Source organism: Miscanthus floridulus, chromosome 3 (genome assembly GCF_019320115.1).
Source record: "Miscanthus floridulus cultivar M001 chromosome 3, ASM1932011v1, whole genome shotgun sequence".
NCBI lineage: Eukaryota > Viridiplantae > Streptophyta > Magnoliopsida > Poales > Poaceae > Miscanthus > Miscanthus floridulus.
The window spans coordinates 57,284,043-57,295,158 of record NC_089582.1 but is presented as its reverse complement, the minus strand read 5'-3'; the positions used below and the strand labels follow the sequence as shown (position 1 = coordinate 57,295,158).

Here is an 11,116-nt window from a genome sequence, read left to right as displayed (position 1 = left end):
AATGCTGATCGTCGCTCCCAAGAGTTCATTGAGGGCGTGCATTCTTTCTTACGTGTGGCCGAGGCAAACAAACGCGATGGTTTCATGTGCTGCCCATGTGCCATATGTAAGAATTTGAAGGAATATGCTAGCTCAAGGAGTCTTCATTCACACTTGTTGAAGTCGGGTTTCATGCCAAACTATATTTGTTGGACGAAGCATGGAGAAACCGGGGTTGTAATGGAAGAAGGTGAAGAAGAACAATGGGACGATAATGACATTATTTGTTGAATATGGTGCCTTCAATGATACTGCAATGGGGGAAGCTGAAGAAGAGGTAGGGGTAGAAGATGAGCCCACTGATGATCTTGGTCAGGCCATTCGTGATGCACAAAGAGAATGTGAAAGTGAAAAGGAGAAGATCAAGTTCGAGCGCATGCTAGAGGATCACAAGAAATAGCTATACCCAACTTGTGATGCGGGGCAGAAAAAGTTGGGTACCACACTGGAATTGCTGCAATGGAAGGTAAAGAATGGTGTATCTGACAAGGGATTTGGGGAGTTACTAAAAATCCAAAAGAAGATGCTTCCGAAGGATAATGAATTGCCCGCCACTATGTACGAAGCAAAATAGGTAGTCTGCCCTTTGGGATTAGAAATCTAGAAGATACATGCATGTCCTAATGATTGCATCCTCTACCATGGCGAGGAGTATGAGAAGTTAGATGCATGCCCAGTATATCATGCATCATGGTATAAGATCAGGCGAGATGACCCTGGTGATGTTGAGGGCGAACATCCCATGAAGAAAATCCCTGCCAAGATTATATGGTATGCTCCTCTAATACCACGCTTGAAACGTCTGTTCAGAAACAAAGACCATGCAAAGTTGTTGCGATGGCACAAAGAATACCGTAAGGTAGACAATATGTTGAGACACCCTGCTGATGGGTCCCAGTGGAGAGCAATCGATAGAGAATTCCCGGAGTTTGCAAATGACGCAAGAAACTTAAGGTTTGCTTTAAGTACGGATGGTATGAATCCTTTCAGGGAGCAGAGTAGTAGTCATAGCACTTGGCATGTTACTCTATGTATCTACAACCTTCCTCCCTGGTTATGCATGAAGCGTAAGTTTATTATGATGTCAGTGCTCATCCAAGGCTTAAGGCAACCTGGCAACGACATCGATGTGTACCTGAGGCCACTAGTTGAAGAACTTCTACTTTTGTGGAATAGACCAGGTGTACGTGTGTGGGATGAGCACAAACAGAAGCACTTTGACCTGCGAGCATTGTTGTTCGTAACAATCAATGATTGGCCTACTCTAAGTAATCTTTCAGGACAATCAAACAAGGGATATAATGCATGCACACACTGTTTCGATGACATTAAAGGTATATTCTTGAAAAAATGTTGAAAGGTCATGTACCTTGGCCATCGTCGATTTCTTCCTATGAATCACCCCCTAAGAAAGAAAGGCAATTATTTTAAAGGTAAGGCAGACCACCAGACCAAGTCGGGCAACCGAACTGGTGAAGATGTACTCAATATGGTCAAGGATGTGAAAGTAGTATTTGGAAAGGCACATGGCAGCGAACCTGTTCTGAACGACGTCGACGGTCATGCACCCATGTGGAAGAAGAAGTCCATATTTTGGGAGCTATCCTATTGGCAAGTCCTAGAGGTCCGTAGCGCGATCGACGTGATGCACCTGATGAAGAATCTTTGTGTGAACCTGCTAGGCTTCATGGGTGTGTATGGGAAGCCTAAGGACACACTTGAAGCACGATAGGACCTGCGGTGTTTGAAAGAACGAGACAACCTGCATCCAGAGAAGACAGATGATGGGCGCCATTACTTAAGTCCTGCCAGCTACACTCTTAGCAAAGAAGAGAAGGAAAACATGTTTGAATGCCTAGCAAGCATCAAGGTACCATCTGGATTCTCCTCGAATATAAAGGGTATAATAAATATGCCAGAGACGAAATTCCGAAACTTAAAGTCTCATGACTGCCACGTGCTCATGACGCAATTGCTTCCAGTTGCATTAAGAGGAATTATACCTCCAAATGTACGTCTAGCCACCGTGAAGCTATGTGCATTCCTCAATGCAATTTCTCAGAAGGCAATCGATCCAATGGATCTAGCTAAACTACAGAATGATGTGGTTCAATGTCTTGTTAGCTTTGAGTTGGTGTTCCCTCCTTCCTTATATGCTTCGGTTATCAAGCCTTCCCCTAGTCACAACATTGAGCTTGCCACAAAGATTTGCACAACCAAGGCAAATGATGCAAGCCACAAATGCTCATCACTTCCACCTGACTTTCCTGCTCACTCTGGCATCGTCCACTATGGAGCTTCTCCACAAAAAAAGAGGTCTCCTTGTCCTCTGCACACCAAGTCACCATCACTCCACACCAAGCTCAAAAAGTTGATGTCACCCAAAAAAACACCAAGACCTCAAGTGCTCCGACACACCGATCTTACAAGGGCACAACAACCGAAGCTATCAATCTCTAAGGCTTAACTCACACAAAGATGAACCCTAACTTCTGTCATGTGCCTTGGATAATCAATATGCACTTGAGAGGGTGGATGGAGTGTATAATTACTTAGTCTGGCTTCTAGCAGCCTTGGGCACTCCAAAAACATTAGATCAACTCTAGCAAGGATCCTAAACAGGCCCCTATTCACAATTTGAGGGATGAGAGGAAAACCATCAAGTCCCTATTCAAGCGCTCAAATTGGGCATCCTCAAAACTCCCATGGGAGCCCTCAATCCGCTGGTGTACACCTGGGCCCCAAATGGTCGTTGATTGGTTAGTCTCTCAGGATTGATTGTTGTTAGATTGCTAGGCTTTTTATTTTAGTTTGTGTTACTCGATATAAAGATCTTGAATTAATAAAATTCTTCCATCATCAAGGGAAAAAATCTCAACTATCACGGGAAAGAAAAGTGTGATTGCTCAATGCTTTCGGAGCAAGCCTCGCTCTGGTTGTTGAAAATTAGTTTTGCTATGGGGAAAATTGTTTTCTTGTAAGATTATATCTATCTTACCCTATAATATATCAGTTAGAATAAATCTACAGCCACACAATAAATATCTACTCCACAGTTATGACCTATGCTACATCCACACTCATAAATATACCAAAAAAAATATAACACCATCAAAACAAATGCGCCAGATTATGTCTTAGTCGTTACTCGTCTAAATCCGATCCGTCGCCCTCCCGCGGACCTCCCACGCGCATGCGCATCATCCCTCTCCTCTCCCATCCCCGTACCTATCCCTCTCTTCCAGATCGCCATCGTGAATTCACGATGGCAACTCCTCCTCCCCTCTCCTCTCCCCCACGGACGAACACCAGGCGACGCGCTCAACTCCACTCCCGCGGCCATCTGCATCGACGCCCTCGCTCGAGGAGAATCTAGCGGCGGCTCTTGGCCACAATTATCGCCGCACGTGGGGCTGCGGCGGCCCCCGGCCATGGCTCTCGGGGTGCGCGGGGCGGCGGAGGCACTCGGCCATGGTTCTCGGCGCACGCGGGGCTACGGCGGCGCCCGACCGTGGGGCTTGGGGTGCGTGGGGCGGCGGCGGCGGCGCCTGGCCGAAGACGCCGCTGCCCTGTCTGTCGGGGCCGCAAGTCCAGTCGCATCCACAACGAGCGCCCCTCCGAGATCCATGGCCGCGCCAGCGAGCTGCTCGTGGTCGTGCGGCACTCCGTGTTGGTGTGGAAAATCAGGTACTTGAGTGGAGCGCGATGCTGCTTGAGCTGGACAGCAAACGAGGGAAGAGGAGAACATCGCTACAGCAGTTGAGGAGCAGATCTGGGACACTGCAGCGGATAGGAGGATGCCGCGACGGTGCTTGAGGAGAAAATGATTTCTGTGATTTCTTCTGGATTATTACCTTGTTTATTCCTTTTTTGTCTCTTCTAATGGTCACTGCTTTCAACAAACATGTAGGACCATGATCCACCTCTCGAGAGCTAATTATTTTGGCTAGGGAGCAGATGGCCGGGCACTCGACCTAGGTGGATCCGGTGAGGAGACAGCGCAGCTGCGGGGTAGGCGGCCAGGCACTCACCTTGAGGCAGCATTACTGCGGCTGAGGTGAATGTGGCTGCAACGGTGGCGGTGGCTGGGAATTTGGAGAGGTTTCTCACATCCACGATGCCCATGGTGCATGCGCAGTACTTGCCCAAGGTATTCTCGGGCTTGCTCTTTCCTGATCCAGTAGACTGCTTTTGTGGTCTTACTTCTTGGAGGTATATGCTGTGATTGATGGGAAGGGGATCCAATACATATAATTGTTTTATGTAGCATTTGTACTACATCTGCAGAGCCAAGCAGATGAGTCTGGAGAAACACTGCAGTTAACATTAGAGATTGAATCCTGACTTTAGACTGAAGCAATCGTTCAGCTCTGGTTCATAGTTAGTATATTTGTTGAATTAACTAGCTATATTACCATGCCTAATAACACTACACCACAACACCAAAATTAACGATGGACGGTCTGACGCTAAAAACGGCTACAGCGACAGACAGTCTGACGCTAAAAAGTTATAGCAACAGACTTCTGCAGACGCTGTAAGTCCTATCGCTAAAAATCTTTAGCGTCAGACAGTACTTTTAGCGTCAGCCAGTCTGTTGCCCTGAATTTTTCCTGCTGCTACTCTTTAGCGACAGATAGCCTGCCAGTACTCTATAGCGACAGACAATTTGAAGTTACAAATGTTTTTAGCGACAGATGGTTTGACGAGATCATTTAAATGCATTTAAAAAAATAAAAGGCCATTTGGTTGCAAATTAATACAAAAGTAACATCATTGTGTACATTTCTCATACAAATAGATTCATTCATGAACCTAAAACATAGATCCATGATCAGATAAAGTTACTATGCTTCAATATGATGTATTATTACAAAAGTAGGAATCACTCCATTTTAGATGCATGTCACCAGCTCCTATCTCAAGTTTCTTATCACAGCTCCTATCTCAAGTTTCCAGAAAGCTTTTTTCTCACTGAAAAATATGCAATTGCAGCCCATCAGCATCAGGATGCATTAACGGTTATACCTAACGCTATGTGACAACAGTTATGCCCATGTCCTGCATCCGGTGGATTGGCTCCAACCTCCACTCTGAAATGGGCACATAAATCACACTTATGTGAGAGAACATGGCAGACGTTTAGTATTGAATTGGTGTCACCAAGCATGTAAGGTTATCTAGCAATAATGGCATGTCAACTGTCATATATGATGAGGGCAAGCAAAGCTCATTTATTTACATAGATTGTATAAAACAATAAGAGTTGCAAGCCGCTTGACTGACAAAATTTTTGGGTATGATCGGCAGTGATTGCTGCAGCAGCACTGCGGCTGTCGCTGCAGCAACCACACTCACCAATCACTGTAGAAAGCAAGCACAAAAAGCTACCTACAACTGCCAAACCTTCTCTAGTCAATCATGATGTGTGATGTAAGCTTCTGCTAACATTACCTAGCTATTTCACACATGCATATATGGCTATATGCTACTGTGTGGTATTCTCAAATGTAATGTCTAGTATCATATTTGACTACTGCAAAGGGATTGTAAATTCAAGGTTACAGCCTGCATACAGTAGGGGATGTAGTGTTAGGGACATAGAATATTATATTTAAGGGTGGTAGTTATACACAGTGAAGTGAGACAGAAATTGCCTGAAGGCTCCAGTTTAAGAAAGAATAACAGAATGGTGAATTGCTTGTTAGCTGGTCAAAAAGATATGCATGATACACAGAAAGTCCAATGGGCAGAGATAGTAATGAGAAAGATGAGGAAAGAGTTATGAAATTGTTACCGATCAAAAGTACAATAGTCATGTACGGTCATACTTATGTCCAAAATTTTGATGGCAGTTCTTGAATTCCCAGTTCTACTACCTTGGTCAGTATGCAGTGTGCACACCCGGTGATAATTTTCTAGATCCGCCACTAACAGTATGCATAAGAAACTTTTATCTTAGAAGAATAACCATAACAAGACAGGTAAGTTATTATACATCCAGCCTATTTGACTGCAATGGTTCTTGAAGACCAAAAGAACCAGACAGTTAGTGGCAGAGCTCGTTAGTTTTCACGCCTAGGGCCACTAGAAAAGCATGTGCACTATGGCAGCCGGGTCAAAATACCATCCACACGGGATCTAATATTGATAGATAACAAATATAGCTCATAAACTCATAAGTTAGAAGGGGTCCCATGTTAAAATAATAAAAGGTCACCCAAATTACCATCTATATCAATCCCTCCCCAATTGTGGCCACTAACAGAGCTGTTTTTCATCTGGTGTGACAGCCCATATTCTTTTGTATGAAATTGGTCAAGCTGCTCACATCCTATGCAAGAAAGGACAAGATCAAATATTTTCGTCAGGTAACAATAAGAGAAATATATTAACCTCGCCATTCATCTTTACTGAAAAGTCAAAGTATACTCTCAGAAATGACAGAAAAATAATTTTATATGTATTGTCTCATACATAAGCTGGTTGGCCTGTTGAGGCTTTAGAGAATAAGAATATAATTCATTATACAGATCGCTTACATCCAGTAGATCCAACCACCGGTTAGCAACAGAGGCAACAGCAGAATAGCACTCCTCCAAAGTTGAACCATGAAGAAATTTGTCAAATACCTCCGCCTGCAAGCAAAATATTTATGTTAAATCTAAGAAATTAAACTGGCCAACTAACAGAGAACTTGTCCACAAAGATCTACAATGCAAAAGGAAATTTTTAGCAGCACTTCTTTATGGAGATTTTCAACATTGCTTCATGGGAGATTTGGAAAGTATGGAATGGAAAACATCTTTAACTTCTGTCCTTTTTCTTCTTTTTATCTGTTTGTACATAACTAAACCATTTCTATAACAAAGGCACTGCGGCAAACTCCCCACAGTTTATTTGTCAAAAAATGGAGTTCTTATTCCCCTTTAGAGCACAAGCAGTACTCAGTTCTTTTTCTGATGTTTTTGGAACGAAAAAGTGTTCCCTTGCATATGATATCTGAGGATTTCAAGAGGCATGGCTATATGTTTACCAAGTGTCCCTACCTCAATTAGTTTATGCCTCCTTATATAAGACTCGGTCCCTTCTCTAAACAAAAAGGACTTGCCTGTCCTTGTTCATTGATCACTAAGATCAAACAAGGATGATTTAGGAGAGAAATCCAGGTCAGACAAAGAAAGTAAAAGAGGTCACAGGTCTATCCCCAGACTCCATAGTTTCAGCCATGGCTAAGGGGGTTAAAATGAAACAAAAAATGCCTTAAAGTAAGCATGACCAAATGAATAAAGTAATAGACTTAGTAGTCATGCTAAGTACAGCTTACACTACTGATGTGTTTTATGTGCTATCTCTACTTAATTTCACGAAACTTTTGTCCAAACGAAGTTAAACTCTCAAGTCACCATTTGCCAAGGCCTGAACCATCAACCATCCAACTTAGTTTGAGATAACTGATGAGCAAATAAGATTATGCCAGTTGCCAGATACACCTGGTTGGTCTGGGATCCATCGCTTTTGAATAATTATGTCCAGATTATATGTAAGAACTCAACTGGAATGCCACCTAGATATACTGAAAAGTGTTCCGATATACTGCAAGGATTGCAACGCTAATAGTTAGTAGTGTCACTAAAGTGACTCTGTCCTAGTAGAATGAAACAGCATCAGACCACGGGTACTGCTGTTTAGGAAGCAGATTAACCTTTTATTATCCAAATTCTTGTGTTGTTGCAGTAACCATAAAAAGTAGTCGAAATCTGTAGGAGAGAATTATATCAGATAAAAGTGTGACCTCTCTAGAGCTCTGACCTTGACCACAATTTTAATTGACTGTTAGGTTATCCATTTTGTAGAAATAGTTGAGTAATTCTGAAACCAAAAGATTTGTAGTCTACATACCATACCAGCTGGCACAAGTCCTGAAACTTGGTAAACTTAAACCTGATAATGAGCTGATATGGCAGGACGATAAAGCTAGCATGACCATCATGACTTACCACAACAACTATTCCATAAGCACATTGTAGAAGGTTCAGAACACTCCATCAGACCATCACACATGTAGTTAGAACCAGAAAGAACATTAACCTGTAGATTCCAGATACTATATAGCTGGGCTAAGCCTATGAGGAGACACTGCGTGCATTTTAATTAATTAGTGTGTTGACAGGTCCCCCTAAGACCTAGCATATGTTTTGAACACGATGAGGAGGCTGTTGGGCTATATATAATCTTTGCATGATTCAGTAACCAATAACGGCAATATATAATCTTTGCATGTGGAAAAATCATTCCCTTAGTTACCTTAGTGTAAGAATCCACTAATGCTAGGTCTTCCTTTCTTCTAAGGCATCATCAAATCTTGATTTGGCTTCCAAGTTCTTCAGATGACAGCTACATAGCATAGTAAAGATCTGAAAGTAGGCAGCTATGTAAGGGAGGCATAAACTTGCTATGAACAAAAATGATGAAGGTCAACAGACTAGTAATGTCTTGGTAGGTTTATAGGTGTGGGTAATCAGGAGCTTCTGAGTTCAGGTCAAGGTCGACAGCATTGGCAGCGAAAAACTCCATGCCACCTACATTGGAAAGCGGAAGCATAACTCAACATTAGCATAAACTGAAAACCATGTAAGGATAGCTCAAACAACATATAGGAAGAGAAAAGTCTCAGCAATGAAGGACAAAGTAACAAAACTCATGTCTGACTCTTGACTCTGGCTAACTTTATCCTTTTCAACAACTCAACATTCCGGAATCCTACAAGCCTACTAATTAATCATTTACTTAGCCTTTTCCTCCCCCATCTGCTGCCTTTACCTTTGGCCACCTAAAGCGAACGAAAACAACCGCCACCTGCTAAGATTCCTTAGCCATGTTGTTCTCAAGTTAACGACAAAATATTGAAGTTCAGTTTGACCTACCACTTACCAATCATGAACATCAGAAACAAAATGCTTACTGCAGCGACAGTTGCAACTTTTGTAATCAATAAAATAATGCTACTAGTTGACACAGGTCGTGAGTATTGTATTTGCACATTACACATAGCTTTAGAAAGGGGAAGTTTTACTTGTGGCTTGAAGAAAAAGGAAACAAAATCCAGGTAACCCCAAGTGAAACTGTCATGTACCACAGTCCTTGGGATTTATAAGATTATAAGATGTACTACTTGGGAACTAGTATGTCTGAGGCTTTCTATTCTACTTCTCTAAAAGCAGTAAAGTTTAAACCTCTGTGATTCAAGGATAAATTGAATGTGGATAACTTGGCAATGAAAGAAACAAGGTCGAAACTGCCAAGCATTGAACTGAGCACTAGGGTAGCCAACAGAAAAGCTAATTCATATTACCGCAAAAAGGCATTTTTCTCGATTATACACGGAAGGCGATAGTAGATTGTGATAAGCGTGCTTAATTGGAATTCTGTTGAAGCAGAATACATCTTATACTACTGCTGACAGCCGATTTAAAGCATTTCATAATCTCTGTGGCTACGAAACGAAGCTAAGCTTGCTCTGAAAGAGTCTTGCACGTAATATATCCATATCGACTATCGTCCCTGTGGCTGTGACCGTATCCAAAAGCTAGAGCATCACGGATCAAACAAAAGTTCAGTTTTCATACGTCTCTGTCACAGCTATGGGGTGAAGGCGTAAAGAGGAGAAGTCGTCTTATCTACTTGAAGGCGTAATCGGCCATATTATGTAATAGACACTCTATGACATGTGGGTCCTGCGGACCAGTAGCTTTTCAGTCTTATACGGTTTGGTGGCGTGTAAAGACAATCATCGAATATTCAGAAACAGAAACGTGAAACAGAGAGGTTCCTCTCGGTTCCGTCTTACCCCCGGCGATCCCTCCCGCTGCGCTCACGTCGTCGGCAATCGCCGTCGGTCACGGGTGTTACAGGTGGTATCAAAGGCAGTAGTTCCTCGGCTCGCTACCCCACCCTACCCATCCCCAATCCACTAGCCAAATACGCAAGGCGGCGGCGTGACGGGAGCTCGTATTCGTACCGAGCACAGGCGCACGGCGGTGGCGTGTCGGGAGCTCGCAGGATCGACGAGATCCGGCGAGCGCGGCGGCTTAAGGCGGCGGCAGCAAGGATCTGCGTCACCAGCGGATCCAAGCGTCGGCGGCGGCGCGACGGGGCGGGACGCGCACTCGGCGTCCACATCTACGGCATCTTCGACTGGGGTTCGGCATCGCCACGGGGTTCGGCGGTGGAACCATAGTGAGCACATCCTTATCGCTCACTCTATCCCTAGCTCGCGTCGATTCATAGCAGAGGGTTGCAGAGCGACTGTTTCTGTGTAAAATTCCGTACGCTGTGGTTGATTGCGGAGCGGTGGTGTACGGCGAGGAAGTGTCCTTCGACTTGGGTTGCGGAACAGCGTTTCCGTGTAAAATTCCTCGGTCGAGCCTCACTTCCAGGAGGCGGTGATCTGGTTCGGTGCTGCACGCGGTAGGGGAGGACACTGTCTGAACCTGTTGCATCACCACTTTTCCACGATTGATCTCTGTCGGTGATCCATCACGACACCCTCTAAGCCAGCGAAGCCGTCAGCCCAGACGCAGATCTTGCTAGGCCACATGGCGACTCATGCTACTGAAGAGCAGAGCCGGTGGCAGGACGTGATGGACCATCTGGATTTGCTGTCAGAGAGAATGAATTCAATGGGGGTCACTCAGCAGGAGGTGAAGAAGCACATCACGGAAACTAATTTGAAAGTTGATCTCTGTACTAATGAACAACGTGAGTTGGCTAAGCAGGTCAAGGCCAATGGGCAGGCGGTTGCCCATCTGACCCTCAGGCAATTTGACACTGAACAAGCGTACCTCAGCGACGAATCAGTGCTCGCCACAGCCGAGGAAGTAATGTTTGAGAATGTATTTGCTAAAGGCAAGAGGACAGCTGCACCATCCAAGCATTTCAAACAGCAAAAGCATCATTCTAGGGAGAGTTTGCCTCATCATACATTGCCTAAGATGCATTTCCCTGTTTTTGATGGATCCCAACCAAAAATTTGGATGGACAAGTGTCTTACTTATTTCTCTATCTATGCCATACC

General features: G+C 44.0%; 1 long non-coding RNA gene across 1 annotated transcript; it reads right to left on the bottom strand.

Moving 5' to 3' along the window:
- Window positions 1-4,986: 4,986 nt before the first annotated feature.
- On the bottom strand, window positions 4,987-8,820 carry LOC136545798 (uncharacterized). Its single transcript, XR_010781152.1, has 3 exons — window positions 8,347-8,820; window positions 6,582-6,677; window positions 4,987-5,132 (listed from the first exon to the last, which is right to left on the bottom strand). It is a non-coding gene; the product is annotated as an uncharacterized lncRNA (long non-coding RNA).
- Between the last annotated feature and the right edge of the window lie 2,296 nt (window positions 8,821-11,116).